A 4,434-nucleotide genomic window follows, 5' to 3' on the forward strand; every position below is an offset into this window, starting at 1 on the left:
CGCGCGGGCGCAGGGCGGCGCTCCGTGGCCACGCACGCCCCGCCTCGGGGCGGCGTCGTAAGGCGGCGTGCTCTCCCGCCGGTAGGCCTCTTCAGCGACGCGATCGCCCTCAACGAGAGCATCGCCGCCGAGGTGCGGCCGCGGGCGGGGCCGGGGGCGGGGGCGGGGGATGGGGGCCGTTCCGCAGGCCTCAGCTCGTCGGCGCGGGGGCAGGTGCGCGAGACCAAGGACGAGCACACGCTCGCCGTCTTGCTCAACAACCTCGCGTCGACGATGGAGAAGCTGCGCATGCCGCGCGAGGCCCCGGCCCCTGTTGAGGCGCTTCTCCTCGGGCAAGCACTGACCCCCCTCTGCCCGCCCCGAGCGCGCGCAGGCAGAGGCGATGTACGAGCGGTCGATCGAGCTCTGCAGCGAGCACATGGAGCCGGACGACCCGCGCGTGGCGCACATCCGTTCGAAGCTCGCGAAGCTGCAGCAGGGGCTCTTCTCCTTCCCCGGCCGGAGGAGGCCGTGAGAGCTCCGATGCGCTTGGGGATGGGGGGGGGAGCGGGAGGTGTCGGAGAGCGCGGCGGCCGGGTTTGGAGCTTTCAGGCAGTGTGGACAGGATGGGGGCAAGGGGGAAGGGGTGTTTAACGGTTTCTCACCGTCACCGCTGCTCTGAGCGTCAATACTGAAAAATGAAAAAAAGTTCTTGGCAAGTCTCTTGGTGTAAAAAGCGCCATAGGACGTATTTCGTGTCAATAACGAGGCTGTGAAGGCGGGAATCGAGCGCCCCTCCCAGTGTCCCGCCATTCCGAGATGTATATGTCGCTCGTTGATTCCGCACCGATCATCTCTCCCATCGCCAAGGGCACGAAGCGCGCCGCGCCGCCACCAACGAACGGAACGGTCCGCGTGACTCGCAGCAAGGCGGCCCAGTGCGAGTCCGCCGAGGTCCCAGCGCTCGTCAAGATCTTTGACGAGGCCGAGGCGTTGCCCGACCCCGACGCCACCGACGCCGACTATGAGCCCGTCGCGCCGGCGGAGGAGGAGCCGGAGGAGGAGACCAACGAGCAGTGCGACGCCGGCGACGTCGTGGACGACGAGCGCCCTCCCTTCGCGGACGCGGACCCCAAGCCTGCCGACCCAGCGCTCGTGGCCGAGATGGCGGCTGCTGGGGCTGCGACCGAGGAGTATCGTGGCGAGCAGGATGATGACTACCGGCCCGCAAACGACGACGAGGAGGGCGAGCCCGCGGAGGAGTACGAGGAGGGTGATGTCGAGGAGGAGCAGGAGGAGGGTGCGCAGTGAGACGCCCGCGTGGTGCAGCCTGCCTGCTGCCAGCCGCGCCTGCGGCGTCGCCCCGGCGATCCGGCGTACCACCTTTGTACATCGTATGTCTGCATGTGGGTAGTTGCGGGAGTGTGCGGTCTCGAGGGATTTGAAGAAGCTAGAAGGTCCCGCCACGCTCACAGTCACACCGCCGGACAAAATGCTCTCCGCCTCAGTGACAGGCCTCTGGACACGGCTCTGCCTACGGCGAGTAGCGTAGCGGGGTGGAGAGATCTCAAGCAGAAGGGTGCGGCACTACAGACTACAGTGCTCAGTGGGCCTTGACCTTGAGACTCTCTGGCCACGGTGGTGCTGGTGGGGTGGTGCGGGGGACACAGCGTGCGCAGGGTTGCGGCCACGAGCTCGCAGCTGGGTGCGCCCGGATGCCAACCGGAAGTGTGAGTGCCTCCACCGTCCACTGCCGCCTACGCGCTAGCCGCTACGGGACGCCGTGCCCTTGTAGCCGCGCTCACTGGGCTCCTTGCTCCAGCGGGCTGCTGCAGCCTGCTCCCCGGTGCCCGGAGGCTGTTATCGCCGGACGCCGGCGCGGGGTAGTGGGCTAGTTCTTAGGATTCCTATTGAGTGAGTGCCTCCGCCACATTCCCTTCCCAACTGCTTCCCAATTTATCCCTCTGCGCTCTGGTCTGGACGATTTTTTTCACGGTATCCACGGCGAGATATGGCGGGATACCGCGGGATACCGCGGGATACCGCGGGATACCGCGGGATACTGGGAGAGACCGGGAGAGACCGGGAGATACGAGATCCACCACACCGGATACGGGAGAGAGAGAGTTTTGTTGTTTGATTACGGGTAGATACCTGAGGGAGGGTGTAGAGGATGTAGAGTGTAGAGCGCTGTAGAGCTGTAGAGATGTAGAGCGCTGTAGAGCTGTAGAGCTCTACATCCGCCGCGTGACGAACTGCCTGCGTTGTAGAGCGATGTAGAGCGCGATTTTGCTGTAGAGTTTGTTGTAGAGGCTCTACAGCCAAACCGCCGGGAAGGCAGTGACCGTCAAAGAGGTCGAGTCGCACTAATGGGGTGTCTCCGAGCTTACTGGAGCTCTGATGGACGGCCCTGACTATCCCTGACACACAGAGAGTCACTCTGACGGCACACAACACCCTATGACTGCGTCATGACCAGCCCGTCGCCGGTGCCGCATTCATCGCTGTGCTTCTTTAGCAGGCGGTGGACTGTCGGCTGCGAGGGCGGTCGCATTTGCGCGAGGCGAGGCGAGCATTCAGACGCGTTGCATGCGCCATGACTTGCGCCAGCGCGTGCGGGAGCTCCTGGCTGAGCGTTGAGTCCAGGCGAGGAGTTGCGCTGGCCACTATCGCTACGCCGAGCCGAGCTGACGCGCCGAGGCGCCGGCCAGTCGCAGCCGTGAGGCATGCCACAGCAGCAGACTCTGGCACCTGCCACCCATTGGGCGGGCAGACAGAAGGCCAGGGCAGCACTGGCAAGTGCAACGCGCCTCATGTCGAAGAGCGACCGTGGCTCGTTCGCCGCTTATGATGTAGAGTTTGTTGTTGTAGGTATATTGTTGTTAGTATGAGAGCCTGTTTTTGCCACTTCGTTAGCTCTCCAGGGGTCTCTAATCTTGAAATCCGAGACCTAAATATCAGACCTGCCGGCAAATTTAACGGTTTGCTTGCCACTGCGTTGCCGGTGCGCAGCGCCTAATTTTCCTTAGGGTCGCGCTGCGTCTCACATTTGTCCGTGCGCGCTCCCAGCGCCGAGCCGCGGCTCCACGCGCCACCTGGGCTGCCTCTGGCACGGCCGGGGTCCGCCGAGAGGCTGGGCTTGGCCGGCGGCGCGACGCGTGGCCTGTGCTGCGGCCATCTCGGACGTTCAAGCGGCGCCAGCCAGCGGCTCGGCCGCGCATCCTTCACACACGCCGCCACGACCGGGATGAGAGAGCCCGGTGTCGAGCCCTGGTGCGAGCTGCATGCGAGGGGCGGCTGTGGCCACAGCAGGTTCACCAGATGGACGTCAAAGCTGCCGTCGGCGTGCTGTCGTGGGGAGAGCCCGAGACCGCTGCAGGGGAGCCGAGTGTAGTGGCGAGCCAGAGGCTACCTGGGTCGCCAAGTGGTGGTCCTTGCCCATTCTGAGCAGAGCTGTGCTTTGGTGGGGTTGTGCGTGAGCATGTGTGAAGTGGGAGTGCGTGCCGGCGGTGTCTGTGGGTGAAACAGGCGTGTGTGAGGCTGCAAGAGCCGTGGTATGAGCCAGAGTGAGCTTCATCACCCAAAGTAAGGACGGTCTGGGACAGCCCAGGCTTGATCCTGATGGGCCTGGGCCAGGAGAGCGACAGAGAAGGCGAGATGGTGAGCTGAGAGGCTGGAGAGTCCGCGAGTGACCTACTTGTCACGAATGCTCGATGGGGGGCCCCCCAAAAAGCGTTGTTTGCGGCTATTGCTCAAAACTGTGGGAGAGAAGGCCTACATATTATGACTGCACCCATGACCCTGGTGCATGAGGGCTGCGGGACGGGACATATCGCGGTCGTTGGCGCCGATGATGACCTCCGTAATGCCCTCGCAATCGCCTCGGATGGGGTCTACCGGGGACAATCTCGAGCCCTCTCCTTGGCACCACGAGCCGGTGTGGGCTTGAAGACCCGAGTTGAGTGCGGTTTCAGACACCTCAGGCTTGCTACTGATAGGCCTGGGCCTGGAGAGCAACAGAAAAGGCGAGGTGGTGAGCTGAGAGGCTGGAGAGTCCGCAGATGACCTTGTCACGATGCAAGTGCCAAAAAGCGTTGTTTGCGGCTATTGCTCAAAACTGTGGGAGAGAAGGCCTACCTATTATGACTGCACCCATGACCCTGGTGCATGAGGGCTGCGGGACGGGACATATCGCGGTCGTTGGCGCCGATGATGACCTCCGTAATGCCCTCGCAATCGCCTCAGATGGGGTCTACCGGGGACAATCTCGAGCCCTCTCCGTGGCATCACGAGCCGGTGTGGGATTGAAGACCCAAGATAAGTGCGGTTTCAGACACCTCAGGCTTGCTACGGATGGGCCTGGGCCAGGAGAGCGACAGAGAAGGCGAGGTGGTGAGCTGAGAGGCTGGAGAGTCCGCGTATGACCTTGTCGCCGAAAGCAAGTGCCACGAAGCG

The sequence above is a fragment of the Emiliania huxleyi genome (assembly GCF_000372725.1).
Source record: "Emiliania huxleyi CCMP1516 chromosome Unknown EMIHUscaffold_1468, whole genome shotgun sequence".
NCBI classification, from domain to species: domain Eukaryota; phylum Haptophyta; order Isochrysidales; family Noelaerhabdaceae; genus Emiliania; species Emiliania huxleyi.